The 19158-nt window shown below is 53.4% G+C and overlaps 1 long non-coding RNA gene across 1 annotated transcript in view; it reads right to left on the reverse strand.

The window, feature by feature from the left end:
• Window positions 1–1903: 1903 nt before the first annotated feature.
• The window catches only part of LOC121057139, a 39428-nt gene continuing 22173 nt past the window's right edge, over window positions 1904–19158 (reverse strand). The window contains exons 2-5 of the long non-coding RNA XR_005813656.1: window positions 8158–10037; window positions 7344–7416; window positions 5285–7149; window positions 1904–4564 (exon numbers count right to left, since the gene is read on the reverse strand). This is a non-coding gene — a long non-coding RNA (uncharacterized LOC121057139). The remainder of the gene's footprint in view (window positions 4565–5284; window positions 7150–7343; window positions 7417–8157; window positions 10038–19158) is intronic.

A 19158-nucleotide genomic window follows, 5' to 3' on the forward strand; every position in this document is an offset into this window, starting at 1 on the left:
TCACTAGCTGTGAACTGACCTGCATCAGTGTTTAAAAGCTGCCCACTTTACCTTTCTTCTCACCAAATTACAGATGATTTAGTATGTTTTGCAGAATATTTGACAGTGATGAAGAGTAAGATCTTGAACCAGAGAGCTCACCCCGAACACAGCGCTGAGCTCAGCACAACCCCATTCTGGTTGTCAGCTCTTCCCTTGCATTTCTAGTCAAATAGTCTGCTCCTCTTCGCCTCTCCTCCTGCACAGGCGGGACATAAAGGCTTCTACAAGCTGTTAAACTCCTGGCATGCTGCAACCGAGAGAGACCACACTGCAGATGTAAATAACATGATCCCAGTGAATAAGTCATCTGTGTTGTGAACAGGCCCACAGGCATTAGCTGTTGCATGATAAAGACGGTCTGTGATCACAGCAACTGAAGAGCAGGCAGGGCAGAAGACCAGTTATGAAGGCTGGTCTCCTCCAAACCAGAGCCCAGCGAGATTCCTGCACAGCCAGGGCAGCCCCACTGCCCCGCAGGGACCCATCAGCAGCACCGGCTCCATCCGCACAGCCTCAGCACCTCGGAACCCATCACAAGGGGGCAAGAGGCTTCCACCCAGCAGCTTCCAGTCTCAGCCTAGTGCTCAAGGCAAAGCAACGTGAGAAGAGAGGTGTGGTGGGCAGAGAAGCCCTCTCCAGCAGCAGCTGATGCTCACCCTGGTAGGGGCTGGCACAGAGCCCCTGTGCTGCCAGCGCAGCATCCCGCCCAGCCATGGGCGCACCAACGCTCCACCGAGGTTGTTTTGTTGTTTTCTGCCATAAAGAGTTTCAATCAAGCTGGGACAGTAATTTCAGTCTAAATTAAACAACCCATTTACCTCACAATGAAGGCTGTTCACAACTGAAATCCTGACTCGGACAAGCAGTGCTTCAGAGCACAGATTTGGCTTATAGCGCTTAAAGCAGCTGTCTTCATAAAAGCTAATAAATACAGTTGGATAATTAAAAGCTTTAATTAAAAATGCAAAGTCCAAAGAGTTTCATATTAACAAGAAAACTTGTTTTGACATCTGAAATAGCTGCACAAGCTAAATTCCCATGTATTCTCTCCAGGCTATTTAGAGATTGCTGCGTAGCTGGAAATGCCTCCTAACTCAGTCCAATCACCATGTGTTGCTGGGGACGTGCACCAAAATTGATGCTGCTTGTTTTACAACTTCACTTTTAATTATCACAGTCTGAGGCAGCAACAGGCTTATTTGCATGCCAATCCCTGAACGCAGCCTGGGGATGGGCAGCTTGGCACTCTGAGAATAAAATATGTAACTCCCAGGCATGGGCTGCCAAGCTAAAAGGAGAGCTGAGATGAGCAGCAGAGCTGGCTTTGGGTGCAGGTTTCTCCAGCACGAACCTCCGCAGTGGTGCAGGGACATGGGGCTATGCGGTGCCACTGCTGATGTCCCTGCCTGCGCCACGCGGTGCGGGGAGGTGAGTTTTGGAGAGTCTATGCCCAGGATGAGCAGGGAGCAGGACTGAGCCTGGATACAGGATCTGGGTTCAGGGCTGGACCCACCTCTGTTAGCAGCTCAAGGTGAGTGTGTTTTGGGCTGTTCCTCCCCTCTGTCCGCATCAGGGTGAACTGAAAGCCTGTCTCCCCTACGTGCAGTCTGAATTTCTGGCAGGAGAAGCACAGGACACAGCCAGGAACACTCCAGGTGTGGGTGCAGAGTGCTGCCAGGAGAGAGGAGGAAACAGCCTGCAAGGAGGAGAGAGGCGATGCTTCACGCTTGTCCCTGGGACCGCTGGGGACTCACTGCAGCCCCAGTGCTTCTCACCTCCTCATTTCAGATTCCTTCAAGGCCCAAGAGCAGTGGAAAGCCTCTGCTTTGGCCACACTGTCCCCTTTGGACCCTCTTCAGCATCAGATCCTCTTCTGCCAGGGCCGATGTATGGATGTGATTTACAGCCCCTTTGCTCTACTTAGTGTCTTGGAGCAAAATACTCTTGTAACGAGTACCAGTGAAATGGCAGTAAATCTGTCAGTGTACCCTTAGGGCTACGGATCCATAAGGCTTAAAACCAACAGGGACTGATTTAATTGTCTAATTTGACATTTCTCATAACACAGACCAAAGGGCTTCTCTTGAGCACCAGCTGTTACACACCCAGCACCAGCAACCGTTTCTTTAGACACACATCCACCCACTTCAGCAGTGGAAAGGCCACCCTGGACCTGCTGAGGGGACATGGCTGTTACTGCCCTCACATGGATATGGGCATCTTCCCTCCACATGCCACTCTCAGTTTCATCTCCAAGACGCTGGATCTTGTTTGATCATTTTTATGAAACAATAATTCTTGACATACTGGGTCATAAGAGGAAGCAGGTTTTTTTTTTTCCATTTCACATATTTTATAGAGGTCAAATGAGAATAAACTCAAACCATTTGATTTCAACAGTCAATGGCTTTGTTTGGCCTTGTTTGACATTTTATTGTCTTTTTCTCCCAAAGACAACTTTCAGAAATTGAAGTCTGGCTTCCGGCCTACCTTTAGTGAGTATTAGAGGAACCACGCGCAGATTCCCATGCCTTGATGCCTTTCCCTTCCGGTTCAATCCCACCTTTCCACTTCGTTTCTGTTTTGTACAGAGAGCACAATAAACAGATTTATCCATCTCAGCCCCAAGGCCGAAGTACCTGGGACAAAGGGCATCACCTGGTTCTAGCACTGCATTTGTCCCAGTGCTGACCAGGCACCCCTGAGACCCAGTTGTGTGTCTCTGCAATGTGGCGCTGGCAAAGAGCTTCCCAACCCCTGCCTCTGTTTCCCCACCTGCAGAATGGGGCGAGACGGACTCCCCTCCTCCGCAAGGTGCTTTGTACCAGCTTCTCTCCCCCTGCTGACTTCTAGAGGGGGGGAAATCTTGAGTTTCTCAGCAGCCCATGCTGTTGGGCCTGCAGCCTGAACCAGCCTGCTGAGGAGCACCAGCATGCAGGGAAACTTCTGTGCTTCTCACTCCTAAATTAGCCCATGATGGGACCCCCTCACTGCAGTCCCCTTTGCCCCCACAGTGCTCTGAAAGCTGCACTTGAAAGCGACTCACCAAGGGGAAGGAAGCGTGGGCGAGGAAGAGGAGCGAGAGGAGGGAGACGAAGGCGAGGAGGGAGAGGAGGGGGAGATGAAGGCTGGGAGGAAGAAGAGACAAGGGAGAGGAGGGAGAGGCAGCAGCCGCCTTCCAGGCCCCTTCCCCGCAGGCAGTGGGGCGAGCAGCGGGCTGAGAGCACCCTCCTGTGGTTGCCAGCTCCACTGCTGCTCCCTCCTCTGCTCGCTTTCCCTCCCAGCATAGGGCCCATGCGCTCTCCCGTCCTCGTGTTTCCAAAATTTGGCAGCCCCCAGTGCTCTCTGCTCACACCCCAGCGCTTTCCTCCTGCTCCCCAGTTACCCTGGGAGAAGGCAGGAGGTTTGGGGGCGTTCCTGGGATCGCTGTGTCCACTTTCTACTGCCTGGAGCAAAGCACGACCGCAGCTCTTTGCTCTCGGGGCAGACCAGGACATGGCAGCACCAAGAGGGACCTCTCACTGCCTCAGGGCCACCCTGACCCCGAAACCGGCTGAGAACTGAGCTGGGGGCTGAGACCATTATCCAGGCACAGCAGGGAAAATGGCAACAAAACCTTGGCCTGCCCACGTACACCAGGCATGGTGAAGCCAGTATCTCAGGGCAGTGCATGACCCATCACTGGGGAAGAAAAATAATAAAATAAAAAATAAAAATAAAATAAAAATAAAATAAAATAAAATAAAAATAAAATAGCTTTAACTCATACAAAACAGAATATTAAGGGATCCACTGCTGGGAACAATCTGTACTGACCCCTGACAAGCACTCCACAAACTCCTAGCCATGTACATCTCCAAAATATGCGATGCTAAGAGGCACACCTGATTACAAGAGTCTTTATTGAAATGTCTCCCTTCTTTGCCAGCTACCTGCCATAACAGCACCGGCATCACACCAGAACCTAAGCCCTGGCCAGTTCTGACTCAGATGCTTTCAATGAAGCAGCCTCCACAGGAGGGCAAGGAGTGGGACCTTCCCCACCCTCACAGTCCTGATAGAATTTTCTTTCCTTGAAACCCAAAAGATGGAGTAGAGGGACTCAGCAAATCACAGTCTGGTGTATCAAGGTCTTGCCATCAGAGGTGACCCTGTAAAAGGATGAGGTCCTGCTGGTGTAGTTCAGGTAGAACTGTCCTACGTTTTAAGAGGTATCTCTCAGTCTTTGGTGCCATGCCGAAAACCCTTTCCTGTTCCACAGGTTGCTCCAGAAGTCATTCCCCAAGAAGCAGCGGTTGCTTTCTGAACCCATGCAGTCAACATTTCTGTACATCCATGCCAATGTAGGCACCAGCCCTGGACATCTCAGCCTGAAAACAGTAGCAGCCAACAGAGAAACCCATGTCAGACAGCACGTGGAGCTGGTGTCCAGATCTTCCAGGATGATCAGGGTCTGGCGGTTCCCAGGGAACACTGCTGGTCACTTCATGGTTGTCTGGGTCAAGCACTAAGGAATACACGTCTACAGAAGAACAGAAAACAGAGGGTTTGAAACATATGAAAGCCTTCTTTACACAAAGGTGATCAAACATTGGAAGTGGTTTCACATTGGAGAGGTTTTGGAGAAATCAAACCCAAGTGGACATGGCCCCAAGCGGACCCTCCACAGAGCAGGGGCTTGGGCCCGAGACCTCCAGAGGTCCCTGCCCACCACAGCCATCTGGTGAATGGTTAACAGGACCATCCAGGAGCATCCTCCTTCCTGCTTACCTGACACAAGAGCTTGGTATTTAAAGTCTGTGCATAACCACAGGAGCATTTGTGTGACTGATGGAAGCTACGGTCATGCTATCTTTCAGCCACACACAATAAAACTAATTAACATGTAAAAAAATCAAAGGCAAACCACGCAAGGCACTCAAGAAAATTAATCTGAATTGATTTTTCAAGTGGATTAAGATAAGCCACGTTAAACTTCTCTGTACCATTTTTAGCAGAATTAAAATGACCATGACTGAGTCTTGTTCTCCTTAAATGAAAGAAAATAAACTGAATTCCTTGTAAGAGTCTCCTATCAAGGAGTCTAATCCATAAACCCTTATTTAATTTGGATTTTCTTTGCTAAGTGTCCTTATGGGTCTCAACCACAGGCTCACTCTGGTGGCAGTGGAAGAAGACAGATCCCCACCACCCCCAGCAGGTGAGACGGATTTCCCTCCACCTCCAGAAATCTCTCACCCACCTCCACCTCACCCTTCGGGGCAGAGCAGCAGGAAGCCCACTGAACCCAGGGCCGACACCTGGGGAGATCCCTCCCTGCCTTCGGCCCGGGGGCAGAGATGTGGTAGGTGGGAGGCCCAGCTGCAGATGCCAGAAATTCAATCCCACAGCTCTCTGCAGCGATGAAAGGTATGAGAAACAAATGTCACCCAGCACTGGCCATGGGCTGTGAGCACTTGGGGTCTTACCTTATGGGGACGGGCAATAGTCCCCAGCAGGACTGGAGGATGGGGAACTGCCAGGCAGTGCTGCAGAGTTTTCATCCCAGCACGAGCAGGTGTGGGGCCCAGCTCCCGTTTCACATTGGGCAACCCCGCATCAACATCTCTGCTCTTTGGGACATGAGGTGGGGCTGGGGTGCCCTGCACAGCACCCGTGCTGCCCCCACGCCAGCCACCACAGCAGCAGGGGGGACCCTAATGTTCATGCAGAGCCGGACAAGAAGCGAGGGCTGTATGCCGGGTGTGATCTGACACACTCGCGTGCCGCCTAGAGGCATTCGAGCTGTTTTGCAGGGCTGCCTCTGAGCATTTTTCTGAGAAATTATTCCTGAAAACAGGAGAGAGATCAGCTCAGCATCCCATACACACTGCAGGGCCGAAACTCGAGCCCAGATCACTGATGGCATTTGGGGTGCAAAGGGTTTTGAGGCAGCCCACATGAGCCCTTCCCTTCCTCACAGCTGGCTGATGGGAGCAGGCAGTTTTCATGTTGCTGAGGAAACTGGGCTGATACATGAGAACCGGTGGGATTTATGAGGCTCAGTCACATTACCTCGCATAGGTTCAGTTTAGTCAGCCAGTTTACATCTGTCTGCTCAGGAGATTCCTACTGTGGGCTTAAAAGGAACTGGGACAGGGACACCAATAAAGCTCAGGCTTCCCACATGCTAAATCATTACCCGCTGACGGCTGCTCTTCATCATTTTGAGGAAAGACCAGGACAAAGCTCGAGGGGGGAATGCTGGGGGAGGCAGAAAGGCCCTCCCTGCCCCCTGCCCCCTGCCCCACGGTGGCACCGCAGTGGGATCCAGCTCGCCTCCTGCCCCCCCTCTCCCTTTGATCACCCCAGCACCCGCAGACACCTCACCACCACCCGTCACTAAAGCCGGGCAAAGAGCAGCATCATCAGCTCAGGAAACGCCTTGCTCTCACCAACACTTTCCCATTCCCTATCAAGACGAGCCCCCAACGTTTCCACCGACAGATAAGGCAGAGCCAGCTCCTGGCCAGCGGGGGTGCTGGGCTCAGGCAGAATCGGGCCCCGCAGCGCTCACGGCGAGTTCATGCCCTCGTTATGTGGCGGCTCGAGGAACCAGCTCTGACAAGAGAGGCTTTCTGAGATTTGAAACATGTTCTTAAGGAAAGTTTTATCAGGACCAGGGCAATCTTCTGACAAGTTCCAGTCTCTGCAAATCCGAAAAAATTCAGGAAGTCCCTGGCGTGCTGTGTTTGCTGTCAGAGCAGGCAGCTTAACGCCGCAGGTCTGAACCGAGAAGCGTGTCACAGAGAGGGTGGCTGTGGGGGGCTCCAGCTTAAGGTCTGGGGGCACTTGTGTCTTCCACTGAGCTGTCTATAAGCATCCACATGCCCAAAGATACAGCTTTGCAAAAAACAAATACAAGCAGATGTAAGGCTGTCTCACTTTCCTCTGCAAAATCCTCCCCCCTCCCTTTTTTTTTTTTTTCTCTCCATTTTACAGTGTTTGGAGAAGCTGCATTAAGGGATCTCTTGACTCCGTGGTGACCCCAGGCAGGTTGTCCTCCAGTCCAATGCAAACGCAGGGGTGTGCATCCACCCTGGAGCTCTTCCTGAATCAGCAGTATTCCTAGCCACAACAAAACTCCTGTTAGCATCCATCTATGTTTATCAACTTAGCGCAGCTATATGCGTAATCCCATAGAGCTCAAAAGCAGAAAGAAAAAAAAAAAATACCCTTCACAATGCACTGGAAATCCCAGCTTCTACTTTATGATGATTCTGGGAAGCCAACAGGCTCCAGACCACAAGTGGAAGACTCACCCAGTTTAGGCGCTGCTTCCCCAGCTCCCCATCCTTCCAGCCACCATGGTGGGAGACCCCCCAGACCACCCTGCTTTTGAGAAGAGGCACCTGTTGGTGAGAGCAGCCATTTTCTCCAGCTCAGGTTTATTCTCCTCAATGCGGGCCCACTCGTGCTCCAGGATTACATTTATCCCACTGAGGTTGTTCACAGACACATTATTCTCCTGCGGTGGGACTGCTGCCTCCCACCACCTCCAGCAGCAGCCTGAAGTGTGTCACAGAGCCACCTGAGAGCCAAATCCATGCAGGGTAAGAGCTCAGCCCAGCACACCCTGGCTCTTTAATTAGCACCAGGGCACCTCACCCTGGCTTCATCCTTCCAACATCAACCCAGCTTGTGGGTTTTAGACCAGCTCTTTCCTGGCTGCCTTGGCTTTGATGAACACAGACCGAACCACAAGAAATCATCCAGGCAATCCCTGCCACAAGTTTCTCCTGAAAACCCATCCTAATGTGAATTCCCCCTATCCATGGACCAAGTCCTGTTCTTCACCAGGAGCTCTGCCTGATGACCCCCAGGAGCCAGCTGGCAGAAATGGGGCAGAAATAGGACTATCATCATTTTGCAGGAAGACCAACAGCAGCCTGGGAGCAAACCCAGCCCTGTGCTGCTTTACCGTGATAGACCGGGTGTTATTCTACAGTTTGAGAATTGCTTTCTGTGGACATTTTGGCTTCCAGTCGTCCACCACATGGCTCTGAAGAAGTTCACCCTGCGAATGGACCAGCACCATCCCTGAGCCAGCCTCTGGGTTCAGAAGAGAAAACTCACCAAGTCCTGCAGTAGGTGCCAGGTGCCCACAGCTGGACCAGAGTCCTCTCCTGTAGGATGGGTCAGGTCGCATCTAGCTTGGACACTGCACCTTTTGAAAACATCACCTGTATCACCTCTCAGAGCCTGAACAAGCCCTCTGCCAGCAGCAGAAGGTAAAACTTCTATTACTAAGTGAACACAGGTGATGTGCTTGTAGGAATGCAATCAGTGCTTTAAAACACTGCTGGAAGAGCTGTGTAAAGCAGCCTGGAAAGACCCAAACCCACCTTTCAGACTGCAAACTGGAAAGGGACAGAGGAAGAGCTGCTGAGCAGTCAGAATACGGCCCCAGGGATGGATGCCACATTCCAGCCCTGCCAAGATGCTCTGTAACATCTCTTACCGGGTGCCCAAAACAGGGCGAGAGAGCTCCCTGCGTGGGCAAGGTCCCTCTGGAGCCCCGGCCCCGCACCCCCTGGTCCCCACATGCCTGCAGAGCTCTCGGGGCTGGCAGCGCAGCGCTGGGCACCCTCTGCACAGCACCAGCAGCAGCCCTGGCACCTGCACAGCACCCGAGGTTTTGTTGTTAAACCATCCGCTGGCAACAGGCAGCTGCTGTGGGATCGAGCCCTGCTCCTCCCAGGGGCAGAAAGCGAAGACATGCAGAGCGAGGACAGGTTGTCATTTTTCAAACCTCACTCTTTTCCACTTACCTATCGAACCTGCTTCCAGAGTCAAATCTAAAAACATTTATTCTTCACTTACTTGGGCTCTGTGTGAGCAGGTTTCTGCTTTTAGCGTAGTGGAAGAGTGGCTCAGCAGCTCCCGAAGGCAGCATGGAGATGCTCCACGCAGGATGTCACCACCGCCACAGCAAATCTCATCCTCTTTGCTCTCCTGAGCACGGGGCAAATCCAAGCTTCCCAGCTGCTTCCCCTTCCCACCGACCAGGTCCTTCAGCCAGCTTTGTCCCCAGGGCAGGCGCTGCCCTTGCAGCCATGTGCCACAGGGATGGAGCCCCAGGTCTCCTGGGGAGGCATTTTCTAACCTCACCCCAAAGCTGTTGCTGCGTTGCCTGCTGTAGTCCTGAAGGAAAACAGAGTCACACCTGAGCTCCTCTAGCCACACCAAAGTTTAACTCTTTCTGTCCTCGTTGTGTCAAGGCAGCCTCTGCAAGGAAGCCACCCCCTGAGCCACCACAGCCTTCCCACTCCCACCCCTGCCACTGGGCTTCCTCCTGCGGCAGCTGGAGCATTTTTCTCTTGTTTTAACCTGAAAACAAACAAACAAACAAACAAACAACAACAACAACTTCCCTTTCCTGTCTCTGTCTCTCTCTCTTTGTTATTATTATTGCAAAGGTGATGGTCAGCAAAAGAACATTTTGGCAAAAGGTTGGTTCTCAAGCAAAGTGCATCCCAGCTGTGCAGAAGGGGGTTTGCTGGCCCTCACCACCAGCCACTGGCTCTGACACGCTCCTCATCCAGGCAGCCCTGGGCTGGGGAAGGCTGCAGTGAGGTCTGAGGAAGAAGCAAGTCTTGCCCAATAATCACACTTAATGCTTTTGTTTTATTTTGGAAACTTTGGTGGTTGTAGCTGAAAGCAAGAGGCAGGCGATTTCAGCTGCCGAAGGAAACCACACCCCACTCAGAGGGTGTTTTTCTGCATAAATGACTAGGGAAAGAAAAAATCTCCCTGCTTTTCTTTTTAAAGCCAAGTGCTTCCATCACCCAGGGCGGTGATCCCATGCAGCGACGTGTTTTGTTTGCTATCCCATGCTCAATGCATCACCCCGTCCTGAGCAGGGACTTGCTGCCCAGCTCCGTTTCTCCAGCAATCATTTCTTCTCTCCAAAAGCCAAAGCTGAGCAAAACTGGTTCTTCTGCAAGCTCGCACAGCTGGGGAAGAAAGAAAATAAGCTGATAAGCATCTCTGATGGCTTCAGGATAAAGCTATATCTGATCTTTTCCCTGAGACAAAATATTTCTGTTTTTTTCTCTCCTCAGCAATTGTACATTAAAATTAAAATTAATGAGTCCAGGATTAAATGCCCTCAAGGAAGGGGAAATAAACCTTGACTCCTGGCAAGATTTGAGAGGGCTTTTACAAAATAAAGTCATGTGAACAGAGGTGTAAACGGTTCAGCACGAAATTTCCCACAACACTGTTTTACCTTAAAGCACGTTTTACACACAAGGACACAGGAGCACTCAGCTCACTCTGCTGAGGCTGCTGGACATCCCACGGCCTCGAGGGAGTTTTAGAGGGATTGCTTCAGGGGATGTTTTAGGGGGATTTGCTGAAACCGGGCTGGAATGAGAGTACCTGTGGTCTGTGAGTGCCATCCTGTGTGCCAGTGACCACAGGGACAGGACCAGTCAGGACATGGGGAGGTCTCTGCTGGGGTCCCCTCTGCCCTTGGTGATGTTTTGGGGCATGGGGAGAGGCAGCTTCCCCACCTCGTCTGCAGCAAGGGGCTGAGTCCACGCTGGGTGAGTTGCTGAAGGAGCAGTACCAGCCCCAAGTGCCAAAACTGGGCTGCTGTCACGTCAGAGAAAATGAAAAACAAACAAACAAACAAACAAACAAACCACCTACCAGGGAGGGGGATGAACAGAAAGCAATGCTGAGGTCCACTGCCAGTCAGTGTCATCTGTCACCCCCAAATGGGTCACCTCTGCTGTGCCCCCAAGGAGCCTCTTCCAGCTCCTGGTTCAGAGCAGCATCAGGAGATGGAGCCACACGTGGGGCATCGCCAGCACCCCCCAGCACCCCAAACACACTCACGCATTGAGCCAGAGGGCAAAGACGCTAGGGCAGGGCTTAAGCTGACGTTAATAAGCATTGCTCACCAGCAGGCATTAAAACAGGTTGTTCTAAAGAGGGAACGTCCTGCTCGGAGGTAACCTCTGGGGACCAGACCAGCAGCTCTAACCAGAAGCAGGATAAAGGGGAGAGCACCCCACAAAGGAGCTGCCGCTGCCCTCCCACCCCACACAGCCGCCCCACAGAGCCCGGAGGAGAGGACACGTCCCCAGGGCTTCTTATTCCCTCCAGCACCTCCATGCCCATCAAATCAGGGGGCATCAGGCTTGGAGCAGTATAACACCCCACTGCAGATGCATTCTCCCACCCCAGTTGGGATTAATTTCCAGCAGCTCTGCCTGAAAATATCCATCGGCACCAGGCTGCAGCCCCACCTTGCTGGTGGTCAGCATCTCCCAGCATCCAGGTCTCTGCCCCCAGCAGCTTTCTCTTAGTGCTGTGCTTGTTCTGGGACTGCTATTTCCCTTGCTGTTGAAGCTGAAATTCCCCCAAAACACAAGTTCTCCACTGGGATTTGTGTGCCAGGGTCTGGCAATGGGGCTGCCCTCAGCCCCCCAGCTCCAAGAAGGGAGCAAGCAGGGTGAGAGGAGGGGAAAGCAGGAGGTGCCGCCAGTTATCCTGCGGGAAATGGCGAGATGTCCCCAGCTCCAGCACTATTTTTCCCTAATTATAAGCCTGAAGGAATTGCGAATTTCCAAAGGCACTTTCTGCTGCAAACACCAAAACCCACAGACCTCCCTGCCCTGGCAAACCCTGGGTTTTCCAGCACACCCAGGTGGGGTCAGATCCCCCAGATGGGGTGCTCCAGCCCCCACCAAGCTCAGCCCGCACCCCAGGGCTCTGCAGAGGAACAGGAGGAAGGTGCTGGTGCCTGTTTGGCTGCAAACAGGGCAAGAAACATTCCCAATGCCCCATATCCAAACCTCAGTACCCTGCGTTGCAGGTTTTCAGACACTAGATGTCAGCAAAAGAATAAAAATGATGCAGAGGATCTCTATGCCCGAGCATAAACCTGACAGCGGTTTCCACCGTGCTGCTAAAACTCACTTTTGTACAAACTGACGCCAATAAACCCATTTTCTGCGGCAATAACCAGAGGGTGGCAGGAAAATGCCTCCCGGAGGAGACTGGGGGCTCTCTGGGTGCCCTGGACGGGGCACTGGCCTGACCCATCTGTGTCAGCAGTGTCCGAAGGCGGACACTCACAGACCAGCTGAACAGCATTAATTTTGCATGTGCACTTCTGGGGAGCTTCTGGGGGGTGTATGCTACTGGCCCAGCTCCTCTGCTCGGGCTGATGAAAGCTTTCAGTGCTGCTCCTGCTGGCACGTTGGGACCCGGGGCTTATGCAACGTGAACCTGGCCTGCAGGTACAGTCTGCCCACGCTCCACCTGCCACAAAACAGCCTCTGGAGCACAACTCACCTTTCCCTGTACCTGGAGAAAAGGTCCTGTGCTATCACCTTTTATGCCGTTAGCGCTGCAGTAATAAAACCAGAGTGCAGCCCGTTCAGCAGAGGGCATCGATCTGCGAGGCAGGCGAGCCCCCGGCTTTGCTGCCCTGCCCGAGCTGGGCTATTACCCTCCTGGCAGCTTTTACCTAATTTTTGGGCTGAGAGCTGAAAGGGCTGGGCTCTGTGCTGACCTCTTTGTACAAGAGAAGGAGAACGGAAGGTGAGGTGCAACCAGGGGGCCCCAGTGCTTTGGGGACTTCATGGTTTTCTTTTTAGACCACATTTCCACCCAAAACTGGGATTGCGTTTAGGGAAGAGCCAGCCTTTTAGAGACAGAGCACCCCAACATCGACTTTGCTCTCCTCCTTCAACCTTCACTCCAGAAGACATGGGCCACTACTCGGCCCCAAATCCCTCCTCCTCCCATCTAATCCCCTGGGGACGGATGGGCTCTGCACCGATACCTCTCCCAGGCAGTCGATCTCCCCTTTCCCAGGGTCTAGGGTTTCAGACCCTCCCCGTCCGAGCCTGAGGTGTCTCCCCACACGCTGACCCGGCAGGACACAGTTCAAAGCCTCCAACAGGAAAAACAGGAACAGCCGCCCCGCTCTCCCCGTTGACATAGTTTCGGTCTAGTTCTTGGTGTCAAAGGAGGCATTCACCACCCCGCCGCCCAGGAGGCCCTGCGGGACGACAGCCCCCAGACACGTCCAGGTGGGGCCTGGCTGGGACCTCGCCACCCTGCCCTACTCCAGGCTGCAGATCCCGACTTTTCCTTGGGATGTGCAGGGGGAAATATTTCTGCTTCCTCCGTGACTTGCCCCAGGGAGGCACCAGCACCCGTACGTAGGGTTTGCAGGCAGGAGCTGGTGGCTAGGCCCACACAGGACCGCAGTGTTTGGGGAGCACAAAGCCTCGGTGCTGGTGGGGCCACGGTGGCACGAGGAGCCCAGGAGCTGGGCACATCCCTGGAGAGCATGGTCCCACCTCCACCAGCTCCTGGTTGTGGTGAGGGACAAGGAGGAACCCAAATTCAGGATCCTCCATGGTGCTCCGGCACACAAGGCCGGTGCTGCAGTTAGGCAGATGTTTGGGAGCTCCTCCTGCGGGAGGTCTGTCACCACCCGGTGACAATAAGGCTAAGGACTGACTGGGGTGTCCCTCCTTGTGGCATCACTGCTGCGTCTGTTAATGTCCTCCAGCCCAGCCCCAGCCTCTGGCCAAGGGGTGTGAGCAGATTTCCAGCAGATAGGGGTGTCAGCCTTTCCTGCTCAGCAGGTTCCTGGCCAAGCTCCTCTGCAGGGCATTAATTAGCTGGGGTGCAGGACGGAGCAGGGCAGCGCCCCGGGAGGGGACCCAGCCCAACCTGTCATTGCTGGGCCATGGGGAGGGGTGACACATTGTCCACCTGCAATAAGGCACACACGGTGCAGGGCTAAGCGTCCCCACGAGCATGGGGTCAGCTCAGCATCCCAGCCCGTGCCATGCCTCCGGTGATGGCTTCCCATTAAAAGTGTCCCAGTGCTGCACCACTCATCCCTTGAAGACCAGGAGCTGTGTCACCTCCACCACCCCAGCAGGGACGCAGGGGACAAGAAGCCCTCCCCAGCACCCTGCGAGGCCCTGGGCTCTCCAAACCAAAGCCCCATCCTCCAGGGCTGTGCTAAGTGCCTTGTTAACACCTGCGCCAACAGATCCCAATCCCGCTTCTGGTCCCTCACCTATCGACTCCCTCCAGCTGCTCTGCATGTGGCTTACACAAAGCCCTGCAGATCTGAGCAGCACAGGCCTGGTTTGCACTAGTGAGAGGGAGATGGATCGGAGCTGGTGCCACGCAGCCCATCTGCAGAGCAAGGCTGTCAGGGCTGCCTTTGAAGAAGCTCACTGTGACTTTTGGCTTCCCAAAAATGCAACCACAGAGAGGAATGTTTCTCTCCAGGCCTCATCTGGCAGGGTCCTTGCTCTGAGGTCTCAGCTTCCAGCATAAAAGCAAGAGATTCTTCCAGATCTAAGTCCGTAACTGCCAGGGACAGATGTCCCCTCTGGCTCCATCTGCCACCGCCCAGCTCCCCACATGGCACCGACCCCACCTCCCGAACACTCCAGACATTTTCTTGAGTGCAGTTGCCGGCAATGCTCCAGATCCCTCTCTTGGACCCATCAGCTCTTTCCTACGTCTCCTTCATATTCCTTACACTGCCGTTTGCGGGGTTTGCCACCAAATTCTTCCCCAGCACGGGATGTATGTTTCCTTAGGGTCACAGACATCTTCCTGCCAGCCTCCCTGGCCAAACACGTTGTCCCTGCAGTCAGGGCAGTGCTACAGAAACGTGCTGCTGTGGGCACACGGAGCACACTCTCCAGACCAGAGCAGAGCTGTGCACAGGCTGGGGGCAGCAGGGACCTGTTGGTCTGCTTTGTCCCACTTTGGGACCCCGCACAGGCAGGTGGCAAAGGGAAAGGTCCCTTTGCCCTCCCTCCCTCCACCACGTGGCAAGGCACCAGCCGCTTCCTGCCTTAACGTGAACCGGAGTTGGTAAATATAATGAAATCATAAAAAGATGGGGAATCTTGCACCAAAGGCATCGGAGGCTCTCGCGTGACTGTACTTTCCCCTCAACTAAACCGGCGTGAGTGGTGGATAGACCGATTCCCATGGGAACTCATCCACTCTCTGTTTATCTTGAACGCAATAAAAATGATATCAAAAATAGATTGTGGAGTAGGAGCAGCAGAAAATACTCGACACCTGATGCTGTTCCTCTCCGTTGTCTGAAATCTAATAGCTGAGTTCTGGGAACAGGCATGTCAGTGCGATTACAGCTCAGACACTCCCAAACCTTGTCTCGAACAAGACTGAAACCCAATTACACTTCTGAAGGGCTGAACAGTTTCTGTTAGGCTGCTGGAGCATCAGGCAGGGCGCTGCCAGCCCGGATCCCAGCCGCAGAGCCCAGCTCCCCGCTGCGCGGAGGGGGAACAGCAGAAAATAAATGGGAGAATAAATGGGAGAATAAAAATACCAAAAACCACGAGACATTAAGATATCACAGTAAATGGCAGCCTTATAAAAAAAAATACTAACTGCTGCAGAAAAGGCTATTTTTGTAATACCCGAATGCTGTCCAAACTACCTCAAAAAGGGAAGCTGCCACTCAAGTTTGAGCTGCGGGCCCCACGCAGCCCCGCGCTCACACCATGCGCCCAAGCTGCGAGACGCGGGCGTGTTTACAGGCTGCTCTGCTGGAGGAGGTTTGAATTAACACTGGGGTGATAAAAAGCAACAGGCCTGGAAATCACTGCAAAACAAAGGTGGGGAGGGAGGGAGGTGCCGGACTTTCCCTGCGCTCTGTGCTCAGGTGTGGACCAAGCCCTTTGTGCCGCTTTGCCAGCACCTCTGGCAGGGCAGCGCTTCCACTGCCCCAGCGGCGGTCTTTCTTCAGCCATCATTCACTTTTACTCCTTTCTACAAGTCTTAGTAACACTCCCATAAACAGGTTTTTAATGCAATCCTTTTCCCCTCGCACGCTGCATGTTAAAGATTAGCAGAGGCATTTTATTGCAGGTAATAAAGAACCCTGATGTCAAAGATTTTAACAAGCCAAGCGCTCCATGGGAAAAGCCCGGCGGGCTCCAAACACACTTCTGCTCTGCAGCCTCTGTCAGGGAGAGGGGGAAGAGATAAGGAGATTTCTGGGAAAACATTTCAGATTTTATCTGTGTTTTTTTCTGACATGAACAGACCCACGGCGACCTCTCTCCACACATGTGGGCTGAGCAGGGCAGCACCTCCTGGCCGCGCTCCCTGGCCTGGCATCTCCTGAGCTCGATGCAGAGCAAGCTGGTGCTGCACATATCCCTGTGGACTTGTGCAAGGGAGACATCACCCCTTAAGAAGAGCAACTTCAGGTTTAAGTCTTTTGGGAGCTGCAGTTCATTCTCCCCAGTAAACCCCCCTGGGGAGGCCTGCAGCCAAGCAGAAGCAAGCAACACGTGGGTGCTGCAACCCCCACAGGACCCCACAGCACCTCCAGGGTGCTCTCACCCCGGCCAAGACAAGAAAGTGAAAGCAAGCAGCCCTTACAAAACACCAAGGAAAGTGCCACCCCCAGGGGGACATCAGTCTCATGACAGCCATGGAACAGAGCCCCTGCTCCTGCCTGCCCCCGGCACATCGGGCTCCTGGTGGGGGCACTGGGGGAAGGACAGAAGCACTGTCCTGCCAGCTGCTCTCTGCAACCTCATTTTTTTTTACCACTTTCTCTGCTCGGTTGCACACCCAGAACCCCTAACGGGCACCATGTGTGGAGCAGCACTCGCTGAGCATCCCCCACACACCCCAGCACAGGAGGGAATGGGCTGCCCATCATCACACCGGGTGCGTGGAGCAAAGTGGGCAGCTGCCAACCCAAACCCCTTCGGGGGCACGCACACCACCCCATACAGGGCTCGGTTTCCATGCCTCTGCTTGCTGCCAGAGCGTGGCCACAGCCTGAGAAACCAGGGGAGGACACGTACATGTGAGAGCAGCCCACGCTGTCCACAGAGCAGCTGACAAAACTATTTCTGCCCACAAATCGAAGCTGAAAAGCCTCGTGATACTCTCCAGGAGCCCAAAAAGCCTTTTTCCCACTCCCTTTCCCCTCTCTAAGTGGGTGGAGTGGGAAAAGGAAATGGGAAAGTCTTTGGAATTGGTGATCTTGAAGGTCTTTCCCAACCCAGACAACTCCATGATTCTCTTTGCCCATCCCTCCTGTCTGTGTTGTGTCCCCCAAAACTGATCCATGTGCCCATGGTTGGTTTGCACCGCTGGCTGCAGCTGCACAAATGGGCAGGGGAAGGAGTCCTGCGGGGCCTAACATAAGTCTGCAAGCAAGTAATGCTCCCTGCAAAACCCAGGCCAGCCCAGGGCTGCAGGATGGGCCCGCGGACCCCGCAGAAGCAGCACTGCTCGTGGAGACCCCCGGTGCCACCCTCCTGCCAGCCCCCTGCCAGGTGCAGGATGCTCTCTTCACTTTCCCATGACCGGATTCAGCAGCAAACAGCAGAAAAGACATATCCTGGTGGTAATTAATCTGACAAGAAGTCAGGAGACGCTGATTAAGTGTCTCGTATTGCAAAAGATCACAGGTAATTGGGAAGATAAGCTCCTTCACAAAGCTGGCAGGCTGTGTCCTTAGAAGAGATCGAGGGGGAGATAGCAGTGGCAGCGCTGGGATTCGCCACGTCCCACAGCCAGCGGGTCCTGGTGGCTCCCTGCCACCGAGGCAGCACACACAAGCACGGGGCAGCCTGGTGTTCTGCCTGCAGAGCCCTTAACCCCGTCCCATCCCTGGTCCCAGCAAGGCGGGCGATGGCACCAGACAGAGCAATTTGTCTGCCAGGCACCCCCAGCAGTGCCCCCAGGAGCCATCCCACTCTCTGTGACTCCCCAGCAGTGCTCCCCCCATCCCTCCCTGCCCCAAAGCACCTACCTGACAGCTTTCCAGCCCTGCGAGGCCAGAACAGCCCCCCAGAGGGTCACGGCTCTAATTCAGGCACTTGTGCTAATGCCATACATACACGTGTACACACGCATGGTCTGTAGACACACAGCCAAGCTTCTTCGGGAAGAAGTCGGCAGCCACCAGGTTCTCTGAGTCCTGCACCACAGATCTCTGCAACTGGCTCCGACTAAGCTGATTTCACCTGCTTTCCCAGGTGATGCTAAATCAGAGATGCTCTGAAGGCAGACAAGGAAAAATTGGGCTGTTCATCTACCACAACAACACTGTTTGTCTAAGACAATCTAAGAAATGGAAGAAACAGTGTCCTTGAAGAAGAGCAGACCATAGGTAATGGAACATTTCCTTAATGAACGTGAGCAGAATGCAACAAACATCCCTCAAAGGAGCAGAAAATCAGAAAGCTTCACTAGGGAAAGATTTTTCAGCAATACGAGGGAGTTGCATCCTGGAAGACGATCACAAACCAGGGCTGGATGGCAGAAACAAGACAGCAGTGCTTGTCAGAGCTTGCTGCAAGACCCAGGGAGCTTGTAGGAGCCACAGCTGGAGCCCAGCTCCATCACAGGACACCACAGAGATCCCATTCTTCATCTCAACCCAAAATGCCTGAGACAACAGGGACACCACTGCCTGCCAGTCCCGCCGGAGCAGACGGCCCTTTATTGTGCTATAGAGGCCACCACTCTCCGTGGGACAGAACATGCAGCCAAAAAGGACCTGTCCTGTTCAGACAAGCAAAGCATTGTTCTGTTCCTCGCCCACCTTTCTCAAGTTTCCTTCCACTGGTACAAAGGCAGGATTTCCACACTCCATCCGAACCTGCTAAAATAAGCACCAGATGCATCATCTAGCTCACAGCCACCCTCACTGAAACAGATCTTGCTGGTAAACTCTTGCTAAACTTGTCAGAGACAAAATGCCTTCCAGATGGGCCTGGGAAGTCAGGGCTTGGGAATTTCAGCATTTTTTTTTTTTTTTTTGCATACACAAAATTCTGCAGAAAATATCAACGCTGCCCTACTGCACAGAGCCAGCCTCAGCCTCTGCAGCCCAGAGCTCTGACATGGGGGCTTGGGCGATTTTCATCAACTGAAGTGGTTTCGAGGATCCAGTACCAACCAGTATCACCCAGTCTCCCACTGGTGCTACGAAGGGCCATTTTTGTTTCCTGGCAATAAAGCTGGTGGCCGGGCTTTTAATTGCCAGCAGATGGCAAGAGGAGCAGCACACAA

The sequence above is a fragment of the Cygnus olor genome, chromosome 18 (assembly GCF_009769625.2).
Source record: "Cygnus olor isolate bCygOlo1 chromosome 18, bCygOlo1.pri.v2, whole genome shotgun sequence".
NCBI lineage: Eukaryota > Metazoa > Chordata > Aves > Anseriformes > Anatidae > Cygnus > Cygnus olor.